The 18,572-nt window shown below is 38.9% G+C and overlaps 1 long non-coding RNA gene across 1 annotated transcript in view; it reads right to left on the reverse strand.

The window, feature by feature from the left end:
- The window catches only part of LOC141729206 (uncharacterized), a 70,783-nt gene extending 56,552 nt beyond the window's left edge, over positions 1–14,231 (reverse strand). Inside the window, exons 1-2 of the long non-coding RNA XR_012580568.1 lie at positions 10,204–14,231; positions 3,308–8,144 (exon numbers count right to left, since the gene is read on the reverse strand). This is a non-coding gene — a long non-coding RNA (uncharacterized LOC141729206). The remainder of the gene's footprint in view (positions 1–3,307; positions 8,145–10,203) is intronic.
- Positions 14,232–18,572: the final 4,341 nt, after the last annotated feature.

An 18,572-nucleotide genomic window follows, 5' to 3' on the forward strand; every position in this document is an offset into this window, starting at 1 on the left:
GGTAAATCTGCTATGCTGACTTCTTTACAATACGCAACACAAAAAGAGATAAAGGTTTAAGGATATTTTACCTATTTTTCCCTGACACGAGAGAAAAACTGAATGATGTAATCATTATTTATTTCCATTTTAAAGTTCAGTCTCAATGAACTCATGCTGGATTTCCAAGTGTAAAAACATGAACACCTTGAAGGAGAAATATAGGCCACTGACAAAAATGTACTAGTGACCCACTGACATTATAAATCTGTTTCTCATTGTTGTTAAACACTCTGGAGAAAAGCTAGGTGACCTTATTCAAGGTAAAAAAATAAAAAGGAAGCACCAGAAAACAGATGTTATCTAATGGAACTTTTTCACAGTTTACTGAATTTCTCATCGTTTCTTGAGAGACAGGAAAACCATGGCAAAAAAAAAAGTCAAATGTAAGCCACACAATGAAATTACAAGTTACAGACAGAGATATGGAGTTCTTTTTATTCCCCGAGCAGCAAATGATTCCCCTCCATCAGAGTAACTCAAAAAGAACAAGACCACAACTTGTCCCATGGCTAGTTACTATTTAAATTTGTACAAAGCATGTTTTCTTTTGTGATTATGATCATGTAATCTCACTAGTAATGAAAGAATTTTCATGATGATGGCCTTCTCTTAAAATTGCAAAACTCAAGTTGTGAATTTCTGTTCTTTTTCTTTTTTGTTGTTTTTGCAGAAAATGGTATCAAATTTATAATCTGCATTACTTCAGTGCAGACCAGACTCACTAAAAATAATTTCTAAATGAGCATTGAAATTTAATAAATTTTTCACACTTGTTTATTTTTTGGGATTCACATGCAAAAATTAAATTTGTATGAAAGAAATAACTGAAATATATGTATCACATGGCCAAAAAACGGATCAGTAATACATACAGCAGGAAAACAAAGATTCATAATTAAACTAGATTAAATCATATGCCTCATCAAAATGAGGAGTGTGTAATTAAAAAAACTTAAATACAAATCTTTTATGTATAGTCAGTGTATATACACCTCCACGTATCACAGGAAGTTTGATTACAGATAGGTAAGTGATGAATGCTAAACTGTGATAGAAAGATATATCAAAAAAAGATATTTGAAGGTCCATAAATAAGAATTGTTTGATGCTTGATCCAAAAAATCAGCATGTGAATGATTAGTTGCACCCATCACAGATATTTCTCCTCTTTTTTCTTTCTGGCCCCTTGAATATTTAATTTCAGTCTTTAAAAGAGAAGATATTCAAAAGGAGAATAATTGTAGAAAATCCACTGGACAAAGACAGCAGACACACAGAGGGTGTAGATTTCAATTTCCCCTGATCCCACCCTTCTGGCTGTGCCTCATTGTGACAGACATAAGAAAAATAAGTAACTGCAGGAAAGGAGAGTCTGGTGAGGACAGGAAACACCATCTGAAGCTGTTCATACGTATTCTTACCATCAGCATTTCCTATTAAATGGAGATAATTGATCTGGGTTCTCTGGATTCCATTCTGAACCTTCCCTTGTCCAAGGGAGCAAAGACAACTTGTAGATTTTAGACCTGGTGATTGGTTTGTAGAATGGTGCCATGTTTAATGCCATGCTGCTGAAATGCCATTGGATGTGTGTGCCCCTTGGCCACCCCCTAATCAAACAGGAACCTCTTAACTGGCACAAGCTAAGAAGAATTTTTGACTGTTACTAGAAACACATTCTGGCAACACTGTATGGACTCCACTTCTGTGAAAATTCCCATAAACTATTTCTGAATACAATCCCTACGTTCAATTGGCAAGGACAACAAGAAACTCAGGATTCTAGTTTAGGTTGGTAATATCTCTTTCCCTGCAGATGAAGGTTTTGCCTGTGATTTTTGCCTTCATAGAGGAGAAAAAGTGATTATTTTTGTCTGCCTGTGTGGCTTTGAGGTCTGCCTTCTCCCTTTCCAAACTAATCCAATAAAATAAAAAGTGTTATGGAAAGCATGACTCCTATGAGAGAGGAGTAGTCTGACTTTGAGGGAGAAAAAGTGTCTGCATTAGGATGATAAATGACTGACTATAATTAATTGATCAATTAATTGATTTTACAATAAAATCCAGTATTAGAAGTAGTGGCCTTAAATACACCGTGACCTGCAGTTTTATCTGATAAATTATGCTCCATCAAAATCCACACTCAGCAGTTATTTATTGTGCAAAGTTCCAAATTGGATCTTCTACTTCTGAATTAATTTGGATCTTAAGTATTTTGCATTTGTATTGCCATCCAAAAGGGTTTGTGTAAAAATCATGTTTAAAAAAGGGATATACAATATTTACAGTAGGAACATGCTTGACTTTCTATGATATTAAAAAAGCTTAGCAAAAGGGAACAATGCTCATCATCTAAATGTCTGCTCTAGAAAAATTATTCCTAGGGTACTTTCAAGATGCTGCTCTCCGTGGATTCAATTTATGTTCTGCATCTACAATAAAGGGCAAATGTCTCTGCAGTTCCCTGCTGAAATCAGTGTTGGGCTTGTACTTCTCAGTCTCACAGCTTGGAAGAATGCCATTGCAAAGGAGCACGGAAAAGGGAAATGAGCCACCACAGAGAAAGTCAAGAGTGAAGATGCACTTCAAATCAATTTTGCCACGATTTTGAGCTCTTGTTATGTCTGCTAGGAATGGATTTTAACAGATAGGAGAGAATAATCTCAGGGCTACTATTCTCCTAATCACATAGATTTTGGGTTTTTTTCCTTTTTTTTTTTATCTTTTCTAGAAAAACCAAAATTTTAAAGATTTTATAAAACGTATATTTTTCAATGGTGCTAAATGTCTAATTGATTTCCACACCATTGGTTCTATCTTGGGAAAAAGATGCTATTTAACCTATAAAATGTTGTAGACAGATTATTAAATCAGACTTTGTTACTCTTACTGCTGTGTTGAAATGGTGGAAAAGACGATGGAAGAGATAAAAGATGATGGAATTAATCTGATGAAGTATTGGAAAGAAATTTGAAATGGCATTTGACAACATATCAAATAAAGGGCACAATTCAATAAGGGATCACAATTCAAACGTTCAGTAGTGTATAGAAGACTACACCATTTTAAAACCACTAAAATATGTTTTTATAAGTACTATCCTACTGCATAGGACAAAAACTGAGGAATAAGATTTCAGAACAGCTGAAAAATCACAAGAATTGCTCATAACCACTCCAAGGGTATTCCACAACTAACTGAAATATAGGTCATAAGACTTAAAAAGAAAAAAAAAAAAAAGGAAAATTCAGCTTCAAATACTTACCATAAACCCATCACTACAGTTACACACATCAGCATCTTTGAGTTCAGCTTGCAGCAGCAGTTAGGCGCTGTTGGCAAAAAGAGAAAGCAAAGTTTGTTGCTACAAATTTCTGGATTATCGCTCAAAATATCCATGTCTGCAGTCTGGTTTAGAGCAGCCCCATGGTAAGAATGTATTTGGGATTTGTTATCATTTGGGCAGGCATGGCAAGATAAGATCTTGACAACTATATTCGAAACGTGCACAAGTTGGTTTACACTGCCTGCAGTGCTGCATTGATTCCTATCTCCTTCCTGAGTAATTTCACTAACAAAAGGGTCATAGCAAATGTATACAGAGCCAATAAGCCTACAGACATTAACTCCCCCCTGCTCCCCAAAGTCTTTATATAACAAAAATTGTGAGTGGTTGATTGTGGCTTAGATACACTGCCAAAGGAGTTTTCATCGACGCGCCGTTTATTCACATTGCAGCATTCTCAAATTCACTTCATCTATTTTTAGAGACAGAAAATAAACATTTATGTGATCAAAATAAATAATACAGGACTACTGAAACACATCTCAAAGGCTTTGCTATTCAGAATGCCACCAGCTCCTGCCAAGGAAGTACACTCAGCACTAGCCACACTTCAGGTTTTAGCCATTTATTTTTGACATAATGAAAATGCCTTCTCTCCGAGTACACGGCCACTCTTCCTCTCTTGCATCAGAGCCTACAAGCTATTGAGGGTAAAAGATGTATGAGCCTGTTCAGCCTGAGAGCCAGCAACTTAGTCAGTATGTTTCTTTTTTTAGTATTTAATATCTTTCCTGACTGCAGCAGATTTAGTGTGCTTGGAAGTTAACACTGAAGTATTTGGACTGCCACTGTTTGAGCGACAGAGACCACTGAGAAAGGACAGCAAATCAGAATTTCTGCTTGCTCTACATTTAAACACATTGTTCAAGAGACAGGATAAATACTTTTTTTCTTTAAAAAGGAATCCCACCCATCAGGCCACTGTGCCACTGTGAGCACACGTTGCTGCTCAGCAGACACGTCTCTGCAACCACAGCTGCTCACATTCCTTTGTGGATGCTTACAGCCTGCAGACTCAAAGTCCTGAAATGAAGATGAAAAGGGAAAAAAAACCACTGGATTCTAGATGATCTGACTGGCTTCAGACCGAGGAATCTGAGGAGGCAGCTGCTTAAATCTTTGGAGGGGGGTTGTCTAAATAAACCTGAGGGATTAATATATTACACCCTTCCCAGATAACCTATCTGCAAAGGCATTAACTAAGAGTTTGGAACACAAGTAAAAGCATTCACCACTTCTACTTCAGCAGCCCAAAACTGCAGCCAAGCCACATGAGTGCATACTGACACCAGATCAGTTCTTTCTAAAGATCTATTCAGAACTGCATTGTTCCCTGCAATCAGCAGTTTTAGGCCAAATTCTATGAATCCCACTGACCTTGTCTTTTATCAAATAAAATATGAAGCACTGGTGAATGGAATGGAAATTTTAACTAAGCTCAACAACAGTTTAAGCATTCCATGCTGGGATATGCAAAAGAACAAGGCTATTCTGTAAAAGTACAAGCAGACATGTAGCAGATTAGATTGTCTGCACCAGCATCTCTGAAATTCAATCCTTTCTTAAATCATTTCAAAGGCAGATGGACAGTGTTTTGCCAAGTCTGCAATTTAGTGGCAATGAAATTGCCTCATGAATGTGAAGTTAGATGACTGCTTAGAATTTCATATATTTGTGAGAGAACAGAGGCAGAATTATCTGAGGTCTTCTAAACTGCAAGAAAAGAGAGGAAATTGGCTACATGCTGAAGCATCGACAAAAGGACAAGTTGAATCTGTTTATAAGAATGCTGGCAGAAGATTTAAGTGCCTTACAATTTCAAATCAAAGGCCTGCAGGTGGAGAAAAGCTGGAGAGAAAAAAGAGAAATCTGCAAATACACTTACACTTTGCTTCTGATATGAGATAGAAAAGTGGAACAGAGAAACTAAGAGAGGAGGAGGAATATAAGGAATTTTTAATATAGGTAAGTATTTCTGAGCTCAAATTTGCAAAAATTTAGGAGATAATGGGGGGAAAATGACTATGGTAAACACATTTGAAAGAATCCCCTGGCATATAAAACAGGAAAAAAAAAGAAAAATTACAGGCTATTTAGTTTTGTATGATAGCAAGGATATTTAACTACCTAGTGGCTATATTTTGGTTTTATGAATTTGTTAGGATACTTGCATTATAAGCTGTGAAAGCCACTTGTAGTTTACTTTGCAATACTACCCTTCAGTTGTCTTCTTCAGTGTTATATTTGAAGGAGAGGCTTTATAACAGATTTTCCTACAGTTGGTTTTAGTTTGTGCAAAGAGTACCTGTGCAAAAGATTACAACATTGGTAGATAACAGAGCTAAAATGTACTTCTATCTTTATAATGATACAAAAATCTCATTACTCTTGATATGTTGTACTGGGTACTTTTCTACAAGGGAGACAGGGAAAAGGAGGACATCCCCAGATATCCTCTTGTTTGGAACATCAACATCCCTACAGTTACTAAACATTAATAAGAGCACTCAAAAATGGCAGATCAGTTCTGAAGAAAGGGATGAAAAGCCTAAAAACGATTTTTTAAAGGACTCAGACTTCTGAAATAGATATGACTTTAAGTATCTGACTTCAGCTCTGTGATCCAAGAAGTTTCTGTTCATTGTCACTATAATAATAAGGCTTTGCAAACACTGTCTATCTGATTTTGATTTGAAACTTTATTTCTGCATTTACTTGTCTCAATTTCACCCTGTTTCAATGTCAGAAGAATAAGAAAAATTGACAGGATAATGTTTAGGTTTTTAGACTCCCATTTTTGAGCTCAGAACATGTTCACACTCCCACTGATGGCATGCTTGACCCACAGGTTTACCCCTCTGCCTCTTCAAAAGTCTCTCAATGGTTTGGCTGACACTTATCGCGGACATCCTTTCGTGAAAAATCCTTTCCTTAGGATTTTTCCTCCTGAGAAGCTGGGAGGCCTCAGGAACAAATTGCAAACATTGATTATCTGCTGCTGTGGAATGCAACAGGTGCATCTGTGATTGGCCCATGTTGGATGTTTGTAATTAATGGTCAATCACAGTAAGATGGCTCGGGCTCTCTGTCTGACTCACAAACCTTTGTTATCATTCTTTGCTATTCTATTCTTAGCTAGCCAGCTGATGAAACCTTTTCTTCTATTCTTTTAGTATAGTTTTAATGTAATATATATCATAAAATAATAAATCAAGCCTTGTGAAACATGGAGTCAGATCCTCGTCTCTTCCCCAAATCCAAGAGCCCCTGTGAACACCGTCACAGACACTCACCTTGGGTAGCAGCCTCATGCAGAAACAGCAGTGTTCAGATCCACCTCAGCCAAATTTCAAGGAATCCAGCCCCAGAAAACAAGGCAGCCTGGATCAGAGCACCACAGAATGATTCAGTCTGTCCTGCAATATCTGGACCTGTCTACTTTCATCATCCCCAGCAGGCACAGTGATTACCGTCTGGCGATTCAAGAAACATCTGTGACATATTTTTAGAACTTATTTCAGTCCTCTCCATTTTCTTTCATCACAATCTTTTGTCTTTACTCCCTGTTACTTACCTATTGCAACACTGGAACTGTAAATTCAGTTTTGCTGGTCTCTCTTTTTATTTTGTCTTTTAATCTTTGCCTCACTTTCCCATCCTCCCATGTCACAGCACAAATAAACTTGTCCCACCCCCTAGCCTCTTTAACTACCATTTCTCCTCTCTATTCAATCTCTTTACACTCAGAAATAGCACTCTGTGTCCTGCCTTGAACTGCCAGCTCCCTTCAGTACAGCTAAGTAACTCTTGAAATCAGTCTCCTTTTGGCTTCTCTGACTCTGCACTATGATAATTTTCTCCTGCTGTCTTTCTTCTACAGAACTCTCTAGATTTTGTTGTGGTTCTTGGTGGGAAATTCAAAATACATATAATTTTGTCTCCTTCACTCTTGCCTTTATATTTATCTCAGGCTACCCTTACCTGCAAATTTAAATTTAAATACTTTTAAAATACAACTAACAGCCCTCAGCATTCCAGACCCATTGCCCCCTTGTCTCTCTGACATCTTTCAAATTCTACAAAATTAAAATAGGCATCTTAATATTCACTTGCACCACTTTTTAATCTGAATGGCCAGCGTTTCACTGCCACGTTTGTATATAAATACAAAACAAATTTGGTCCCCTCCATTTATTAAAAATGTTGCTGCAAAGACTGGTCTTCTACTACAAAGTTGTGTCCATGTCACCCCTCTTTTTTCATTCTTGTAATACTGGGTGACTTTTTTATATGGAACACAATCTCCTTGTGTTTATTCCTCATGCCAAGAACATCATGGACTCATCCAATTCCCCATTCAGCAATTTCCAGTAATTCAGCAGCAGGAACTCCAAATGACTTCTCAGCTCAGTCTCCATATTTTAACTGCTCCACCTCTCAGGTGACAAAGTAAAAAACATCCCCATCATTCTCCACCCCATTCATGAAAAAATCTCCCTTATTATGAAGCCTCAGAAAACCTGATAGTGTGTCTTGTTAAGGTCTGTGAGTACAGGGTGCCTTGACTGTGCTTGTGCACTGCACTTTTTAGCACCTGGTATTTCATTTTACTCTTGGATCAGCTTGGCAGGGGCGTTCATTCATGCACTGATGCAATCCCACATTTATGATGCTGTGTAGGAATGTTCTCATAGTGGGGATGCCTGGTTGCAGCTCCTGGTTCATGCTCAAGACTGGTCCTTGTTCAGGTTCAAAGCTGAAATGGGAAGGAGAGAGGGAATTATAAGGAATTTTTATAGCGATTGATGTCTTCATAAAGAATATACAGTCTGGAAAACTGACACAAGTTGCAGAGGACAAAATAGAAAAGTCACGTGAAGAATCTTTTCACCAAGAGAAAAACTGGATTCCCAGAAGGGCTTCAAGCAAAAAGTCACTTCTCTTCTTCTTTTTGCCTTTCTCCCTGCCCTAGCCTTGCAGACATGAGTTGTTCTAAAGGCAGGAGTCACATTCATGTTCACAGATTGCAAATCATGCAGAGCAATGCAGCATCTATTGTCATGACCAGAGAGCAAGGAGAGGAGTGAGGAGCTAAAAAAACTATTTCTCTTCTAGACATATTTAGGTATGTAAATAATTCGTTTTGATGGCTTTATTCTAAATTGATGCACCTATCAATACCATTGCTGCTGTTACAATAAACTAAAAAAATCTGTCCAATTCTTTTCAGTGTAAATTTCTTTGACTCTTTTGGATTTGCAGGATCACTATTACCTCTTGAGTTGTTTGCCATTTTGAACTAAAAGCTTAAGGTATTTTTAATACTCTTTGTGAAACAATATTTGCAGTGAAATGGTACTTGGGAAAGTAGTAGAAATATGTCACAGGAAGCAAGAATGTTTATACTGAATTACCTGATTTCTGTCTTTTGTGATTCTGCATATTTAGCATCATTTGGTTTAGGATTAAAGACCAGCAAAAATGACTGCTAAAGCCTTATAAGTACATTTAATCCTATTTTATACTGAGGCCCTTATTGAATCATGTATTTAAAGTTACACTCATGAGAAGTGCAGAGAAATGCACACTGAACTGGTCTTATATAGCAGTTAAAAGCCTTCTTCAAATGCTAATCATTTATAATTAGTCTACTTCAATTAGTAATGAACAAATTGCCCTCTCCAAGAAAAGAGAATATATTCCATGTGCTGATTAAAAGGGAAGAGTGATCTTCAAATTCTGAAGCAAATGATTGATGCGAAGCAAAACTCTCTCACAATTTTGTTCTTTTAACTCTTTGATGAACTGATCAACAAAGGCAAGTTTCCCAAAAGTCTTAGAAACATTATTAGCAATTCACATAAAGAAAAGCACATCTGTGTTCATACGTTCTCACTTTAAATACATCCTTACTTTAGAGCTATTTTATGTCATTTACTAAGCAGGTGTTATATTTCCTCTTTTTTCTCTCAAGGAATCAGCTTTTAATGGGCTACTTTCTAATGTGCAAAATAAAAATCAAAAAGCAACTGGCTGGTTGGGAACTGATTGTTAGGCAGTAGTCCCAAAAAGCCTTTGGGCAGAAATAAAAGCATCTGACTGATTCAGTACAGCTTCAATCACTAAAGATTACACAGTTTAGGAGAAAATATCTAAGTTGAATTTTGATACAGGACTTCTTTCACTTGCTCAGTGTCTATTCTAAATAGCCCATGCAGTGTTTACCAGAAGAATGGTTTTGCTTAGTCCTGTTGTAGGATTTATTTAGCCAATAGTGTACTTCAAGCATATGCAAATCAATAGTTTTGAAACACCTATTCTGAAATGGGGTAGGGACAAGGCAAAGGAAATTGGATAATTCATTCAGAAAGTTTCTGCTTTCTGCTGATATGCCAACTGGTGAATTGCAGAAAATCAATGTTCAGCTGCTTGTGTTCTGTTATTAGGTGTCCTGCTTCCAGGTGTTTGGAGTGGTCTTGTATAACTGGGGTTTTGTTCATTTGTTTTGGTGGCATTTTTATTTTATCAGGAGTGTGTGGGGGATATTAAATAAAAACATACAGGACAATGCTGCATGTTAAAATGTAGAGAAAACCCTTCTCACTGATATGGTTGTGTAGGCAAATGCTGTAGGACTGGTAAGGAATAATATTAACAAAAATACTGCAAATAGAAAAATGCAGACCTGACAAAATGAGATAAACTTCTTCAATGACAAGTCTGTCTCAATAAGAGCAGCAGAACAAGGGAGAGAGTTTCTTCAGTATAAATAATGGAATTTAACTGAGATTTCTAGTACTTCAGTTTGGTTTTACCTTCCTTTCACCAATTAAAGCTCTATTCAGTCCTTCCTCTAAGGACCCACGTTATGGTCTCTGAAGGAGGAGGTGGAATTCCTTCCAGCCAACTTCCAAAAGCACTGGCTGCCCACCCTGAGTTTGAGGAGGCGGGTGAAGGCACTGAAGCATTGCTTGGGATCTGATATAAACTGTAAAGCATTAAAATACTGTTATATCATTTGAAAGCATGTAGACATGTATTAAACTGTAATCACTCTCCTCTGTATGGGAATGGGGAAAATGATATCCCACATTACACCAACATACAACTACAGCACTAATTAATTTCCTGGTTAAAGCCACAGATAACTCCATAAAATAATTAGCAATAGTTTCATAGAACATTTACCAAGTATCTGGAATTCAGACATATTTTCTCTAGGAGAATGGTTAGTTTCCCTGTTAGTCAGCTTCTTCAACTATCAACTACATCAGTAGCATTATGGGGAGCTCACAGCAACTCCATAACTGTTTTATCAGACTTGAAGAAAGATCATTATCCCATAAAACAACAGTGTAAGCCGCTCTCATTTCGCTCACTTAACCCTTTGTCTTAATTCACTTGAAAACTTAATGGTTCTTAAAAAGTAATTTATTGTGTCCAAGAACAATAACTTTCCAAAGGATTGTTTGATTGCAGGTGATTTCACAGCCTTATTAAGATGCTAGGATCTCTATATTCAGCAGTAGATTGAATTTTTGTTCTTTCAAGGTTTCCAGACACAGCAGCAATAAAATGTCCACAAGACACTGGACTACAATGTAAAGTAGCCATATTATAATTTATCTGTTTGTACTTTTATACAGAATAATTTACAGAACCACTGTTTGTTCAGAGATTATTCAAGAGGTTACTTAGGGATAGACTTTTGGTCAAGTGCTTTCGTTTTATCACATAGAGTCAGTTTTAACTTCTACCCCAGATATTATACCTGACTTTTCTGAAGGAGCAAGTTTAGGGATTTTCTCTCTGGGGCAAACACAGTTATATGTGTTTCCATGTTACCTCCTCCACCTTTGGAATGAAAGTGAAATAAGGAACTGAAGAAAAAATCTATTTAATGAAAAAAAATCTGTAATGTTCTAAGACTGGCCTTCTCTCTGGCCTCATGATGTGAATACTGTTTTGTCTGACAGAAGATGTAGTGGCATTGTGTGGTATTATCAGACTATTAATGAACTTCCAGAGTTGTCATCAATAGTACTAATTCTGCACAAATGAAAAATAATCACCCAGGAGTCAATCAATTTGACACCTATAACACAGAGAGTACTCTGAGAAGAAACAGGAAAAATATCTTCGCAAAATGAAAGTTGTAATAAAAAATTAAATATTATCTTTAATGAAGGGGCTTTTCATATAACAAAAATTCTCACAGCACCAGCTTCAGAATCCATGTCTTGTTTCATTAAAAAAACATATATGGAAAAAGGAACTGTGTGCACATAAAATACCCAGTAGACATGAACTCTTGTTATATTCTGTGAACACGAGACAGGAAAAAGACCTGTTCCAAAGAATTAGTGAAAATATACAGATTTCATAAAGCAGCCTGGTTGCCTGGGAACTCAGTGAAAAACTCAGAGCAGTTTTATAGCTGATCAAGGTTCATTCAGAAATAGATAAAAAGTTCTCATCTAGAAAGAAATGAAGATGCATTTCCACTATACACTATATAATCTGCTGTTCAGGCATTCCATAAACATCCTCATGGTAAACCTTACAGATTTTTTTTCTTTTGTGGCAAAACATCACAGAATACCTTAATACAGCTGGAAAATTTGTCTTCATATCTAAACCACAAAGAGATAAACACCTAAGGAAATACTAAGAATGCAACACAATGATGGATTTTTGTGGAGAGAGGAACTGGAAAGAAAATTATTACTTCTTTGTCAGTGATACTCTAGAAGTACAACTAGTTGTATAATGAAAAGAAAATAGAAACAAAAAGAGAATAAATTTAATCTGATAATGAATTCTGGATTATAGAAAAGTTCTTGATGGAAATTACTTCTTCTGGAATTTGGACAAAGCAGTGTATGGATACACTGATGGATTGGTGGAACAGGAGCTGGAAGAGCTCTTAGTATTTTTCCTCCTCTTTCCTAATTCTTTTCTCTTATAATTGAAAACATGAAGCATTTATAGCATTTTTGATGCCATCTCTAGAGTAGGAAAAAGTTAATTCCACATTTTATGTGAAGGAACTCCTAATTTCTACAGGAACATCTTGCAGTGAGCTACCAATATTAAAAATAAAAGGTGAGAACTATCAGCATTTAGTTTAACATCTACATAAGGGCTATTTTTACAGAAATCCTTTATATTCTGTAGAGGTAGGCACTCTTATTGCCTACATCATTTTATATTGCCAACAGTTTTTTTATGAGCCATATCAACAGAACAACCCACAGCCAGAGGGGGAAACCACATAAGTTGTACAAGCTAGAGTACAAATGGTAAGGTTATTAGGATGTAATGAGACATGAGGATGTAATGACATTAAATGGACATCAAACACCAAGTTCTTGCAGTGTGGGGCAGGATGGTGTGGGGTTTTTTGAGTGGGGTGAATGGGTGAAGCAGCATGCAAAGGCCAACTCTCCTGAGCTCAGGGCTGGCAGGACCCTTCTGCCTTCAAGCACATGGCATCCTTAGCAGCAGCCCAGAGCTCCAGAGAAGTTCAGAGAGCAGCATGATCCTTCAGGAGAGGTAGTGACACCGGGAGGGATCTCTGTACAAATCACAAACGGGACGGGGCTGCTGTAGAACTGCCTTGAGCTGTTTGATTTTCCAGCATCACTCCCATTCCATGGTTATGACAATGGGAAGATGCCACCAGCTCACATCCCAGGCAGCAGACAAAGAACTTCATGTTACAACTCACTTTATAAATTTTTTGACCAATCACACAAAACAAAAGCACATTGACAGTAGTTCCATCCAACCACTATAAGCACAGGTACCTTTGGTTAAAACAATGCTGGCTTATTTCAAATACAATACCTGCTTGTAAGCCTTAAAACACAGAGCTCCATTATTAAGCTTCAAACTTCCTAATATCTTGCTAGATAAACTCTTCTGTAGCTTAGAGAGTTATTCTAGACAAGCATTAATACACAGACCATTGTTCTATTTGTCCTTGCTTTTTCTACAGTTTAAATAATTTTTCTGCTGACCAATCTCATGGCTGCTGCTTAGCTCTAATCACAGTTCTGCTGTCTCTGAGGCCAGTCTTTTGCAGCTTTCCCAAAACCCTCTGATTTTGTGGATTCCCACAGGTAGAAGCTCTCTTCAGGAGCCAGGCTTTTCACAAGAATGTCCTTTGCTCTCTTTCACAGATACAGAGAATACTTTTGGATGTTCCCAATTACTTCAGGAATCAAACTTCCTCATTTGTCTCCCACTTGTTCTTCAGCTACACCCAACTGTGTAACAGACTGGCAAGCAGGCTGCACCATAAAGGAACTGTCTGCTCTTTGCATAAACTGCCATTTATGACTCCTAATAAACCTGAATTTTGAGCCGTGCACATTGAGATTCAAAAATGTAAAGCCAAGACTGCTGACTGTGATCCCATCACACAACAGTATGCCTGTATTCTACCAGGATGATATTTTGTATAGTTATGTCTTCTTGTCACATGAAAAAAACCTGAAAATGGAAAGTTAGCAAGGATGAAGAGGTTTTACTCACATTTTGCAGCACTCAAAACTCAAATCACCCTGATTATAGAGCAGTGAATTTGGGTATATTACAGAACACATGGAGACAAATGCAGCCCAAAATCAATCTTTGCAGAAGGTAAAGCCTTGATTTTCCCCTCAGACTTCAATCAATTCACAAAGTTGTGTCTTCTTAGGGTAGATTTTGTAGGTCCAGATGTGATGTATTTCCTGGAATACTTTTTTTCATACTTTTTCATCATGTAAGGGAATTTTAATGAGGATTTTTTTCTGTTATCTACATTAACAGGCATAAAAAATGTCAGAAGGAAGGAAGGAAGGAAGGAAGGAAGGAAGGAAGGAAGGAAGGAAGGAAGGAAGGAAGGAAGGAAGGAAGTGGCGGAAGGAAGTGGCGGAAGGAAGGAAGTGGCGGAAGGAAGGAAGTGGCTGAAGGAAGGAAGGAAGTGGCGGAAGGAAGTGGCGGAAGGAAGGAAGTGGCGGAAGGAAGGAAGTGGCTGAAGGAAGGAAGGAAGTGGCGGAAGGAAGTGGCGGAAGGAAGCGGCGGAAGCGGCGGAAGGAAGGAAGGAAGGAAGGAAGGAAGGAAGGAAGGAAGGAAGGAAGGAAGGAAGGAAGGAAGGAAGGAAGGAAGGAAGGAAGGAAGGAAGGAAGGAAGGGAAAGGAAAAAGAAAAAGAAAAAGAAAAAGAAAAAGAAAAAGAAAAAGAAAAAGAAAAAGAAAAAGAAAAAGAAAAAGAAAAAGAAAAAGAAAAGAAAGAGGCGTTTTTATCTTTTTGTAAATGGGTACATTAAAAATGCATTCTCTATTTTGTAAATGTTTAAATTAAAAATGCATTCTATATTTGTGGAAAGCAAGAGCTTACTCCTCCTCACTGCATGTTTTAAGTCAATATTATTAATCTTGAAATGCCAAAAAAAGTCCAAGTGTACCATTGCCAACCAAAAGACTTTCTCACTGGAAAAGGGAAACTCACAGGCAGGTTTTCAGATTTTCTAGGCTCCCAAAATGACTCTTACATCATTCTATCTCTTGGCCACTAATATAAGGAATGAGCCAAGCAAAAGAAGATGGACACTCCTGTTGCAGACATCTTTTATGGAAAATCCTTTCCTTAGGATTTTTCCTCCTGAGAAGCTGGGAGGCCTCATGAACAAAATGCAAACATTGATTATCTGCTGCTGTGGAATGCAACAGGTGCATCTGTGATTGGCCCATGTTGGATGTTTGTAATTAATGGCCAATCACAGCCCAGCTGGCTCGGACAGAGAGCCGAGCCACAAACCTTTGTTATCATTCTTTGCTATTCTATTCATAGCTAGCCTTCTGATGAAATCCTTTCTTCTATTCTTTTAGTATAGTTTTAGTGTAATATATATCATAAAATGATAAATCAAGCCTTGTGAAACATGGAGTCAGATCCTCATCTCTTCCCTCACCCTGAGACCCCTGCAAACACGGTCACACACTCCCATACTTGGATGACCTGGAGCTCTCAGAAAATCCATCCAGGGCAGCAGGCAGCCAGACACACTAGTGTAGACTGACACAGCTCTAATTTCAGCCAGCAGTAGGGATCTATCTGGATCTTGGCCAGCATCAGGCATGAGACACTGAAAAGCTCTTTTTGTTCTCATTCTGTTTGTGTTTCTTTTTTTTCCAAATAAAGCCTGCACACACTACCCAACCTGATTTTCTATTTATATCCCTATTTAGACATATATAGGTGACTCTGCAGACCTTTCAGTGAACACATACTTCATGGCAGACACTTGGCCAGGGCACACAGTGCAGGAAGCAAAGCTCCATCAGTCCCATTTCCTGCAACAAACATACCCCAGGCCTTCCACATCACCCAGTTGCCTTTCATTCCAGTTAGAAATGAGCTGGAGAATGGATATGGGGAAGTGACGCATTTCCGACCTAAATTTTGGTCTCTTTCAGTTTAGAGGCTGTGTGCAGTGAGTAGATAATCAGACCTGACAAGCTGGAATGGCTCATGTACTGCTGTTTATGCGTAGCAGAAGATGCTCCTTTGTGGAGTTACATGCACTGTGAACATATTTTACTTTTGAAATAATATTGTTTACAAGATTAGAAATAATAAAATAATAGCAAGCCCAGCAGAAATATCAGAGCTGGTGTTTAACTACGAGTTTTCCTCTCCTAATGGGTATATATTTATAATTTACTAACCCTGCAGTGATAATGAGGGTAACCTGCCACAGCAAAGTAAGCTCTCTGACTTTCCAGCTTAGAGTTCTGTTTGCTCAGGTGAGAGAGCTGGTTTCTTCCTCAGGTGAAGGTGTAACTCTCCTCACAGGCTGATGTCATGATCCGTCCTTACAAATGGGTTTTGTGATGGCTCCCGGATTGATCTCAGGGTGCAAAAACACACACGACACAAGGGGGGTTTGCAATGATAATCAAAACAAATGCACCTTTATTGAATGACCACAGCAAAATACAGTAAAAGGATTAAGGGAGAGAAAAATACAGAGACAGAAGAGAAAGAGGGGATATAGCTACCAAACGTAGAGACAAAGTCCTTTGGTCCAGTCCAGCCGAGGATTCGCCTGTGATGTTGGGGAGATCTCAAATCTCTAGCTAACTCAGAGGTTTTTATTATGATAACTCTATTGGAAATCGTGAGGAGTGGGAGAAACAGATACAATAAGGAATAGATGTAACAGGTAGTCCATGCTCTCAGCAGTAAATGAGAGCCATTGTTTTCGTGGTCCAGTGGTCACAACCTGCAGGCAAACATCTTGCTTTGGTCAGCTTGCCTCCCCCACACACCTCCCCGGGCTGGGGGTTTCAGTCTCAGCCCTTGGAAGGAGCAGAGGGGCCTTTCCACATGGGGGTTTCAGTCCCAGTCCTTGGAAGGAGCAGAGGGGCCTTTCCACATGGGGGTTTCATGTCTCAGTCCTTGATGGAGCAGAGGGGCCTTTCCACATGGGGGTTTCAGTCCCAGTCCTTGGAAGGAGCAGAGGGGCCTTTCCACATGGGGGTTCCATGTCTCAGTCCTTGATGGAGAGGCTCCTTACATCCCAGTCTGTCTGTCACGGTGGTTGTAAAACAGGTGAGAGTCTTCTGTGGGAGACCCCCTGAAACTCAGGAGAAGTCCAGCCAGGCCGAGAGGTGGGACAGCTCCCAAGGCTGTTGTTGCAAAAAGGACACAGTTCCCCTCTTCTCATTGGGCTCAGTGTAGCATACAGCAAACACCACCTGTGAACAGTAACTTAGCACTGTGCTCTCAGGTCTCAGGGCCCTTGGCGTCTGTAACTTACTCCTACAGAGCCAGAGATTTTAGGCAGGGGAGGTCTTTTCTTCAGTGGTCCCCAAATTGTTTGAGGGATTTTGAGGCAGATGAGGGATATTTCGGACAGACTCTCACAGCTGCTCAGCACAGGAGGTTTGGTCTCTGAAGTTTCTCTGCAGACAATGTGCCAGGAGGGTCTCAGTGAGACTCCTTCACATAGCCCAGGGAGAGCTGGAGGCTGGGACACCATGGGAGAAAGGACAGCAGCTGTGACATGTTGGGGGACAGAGAGGACCCAGTGTGGGTGTCCACTGTGCAGGGAAGCTGGGGGTGGTCCTTGGCCTCTTCTCAGCTACTATTCTTCTCATCTCTCTGTTATGTGGTGTTACTACACCACCGGTTCCCCTGGCGTATTTGAGAGGCTGATACATTGACAAGGTGCAGTTCTGCTGAAGGTGATAAATGCTGCCTGGTCAGCCTGGCACTGCCCCACCACCCAGGCTGATAATATTTTTAGCTTTCTCAAGCTCCATAAAGCACAAACCCAGACATGTTGCACCCTTTTCTTGATGCTGACTTGGTCTCTGATGACCCAGAGTCTGCTGGACATCACTTGTCTACAGCTGGACCTACTGATTTCCCATACTCTTGGCTAAAAAGACTTGCAGCTCTGCTTTCCAAAGGCACCAGGTGTTTAGGTAAGAAATAGCCTACACAGGGCCATGAAATGAAACATTTGAAGACTATAGGATGGTGGGTTTGGAAGGGTTTTTGGGGTGGGCATGTGTAGTGGATATTTTTGCCCCCGATTAGGGGGAGAGAATGATGCATCTGACTCCATCTTATCAGAAGGCTAAATAAGTAATTTATTATACTATATTATTCTGTATTATATTGTACTATATGACATTGCATCTAAACTGCATCTGCCAAGCACTCAGCTCTGCACACACTGCCCAGAATCTCGTGACTCTCACCCAACAGTCCAAACTCACAAACACTCTTGGCCCTGATAGACCAAGGAAACAAAACCCCATCACTTTGGATGAACAATCTCCAAATTGCATTCTACTTTGGCACAAACACACGCACAGCAAATGAGATAAGAATTGTTTTTTCCTTTGTCTGAGGTTCAGAGAATGGGAATCTCAGAAATATGCTTGGGGAGAATTTTGCCTTGCTTTTCTCTGTGAAGAGAAATGTGGCTCTAGGCTACATACAACACATAACAGACACAATTCCCTCCTATGTCTGTATGGGGATATACAGGATAATCTGGCTTTTTGCACAGGTGTGTTAGAGTCACTCTAAAAAAAAGATATCTCTTGGTGTCCATACTACTTCCCCTGTATTTTAAAAAGAAAATAAGCCTCTAATCTTACCTAGACTAGACTTCTAAG

Source organism: Zonotrichia albicollis, chromosome 5 (assembly GCF_047830755.1).
Source record: "Zonotrichia albicollis isolate bZonAlb1 chromosome 5, bZonAlb1.hap1, whole genome shotgun sequence".
Classification (NCBI taxonomy): domain Eukaryota; kingdom Metazoa; phylum Chordata; class Aves; order Passeriformes; family Passerellidae; genus Zonotrichia; species Zonotrichia albicollis.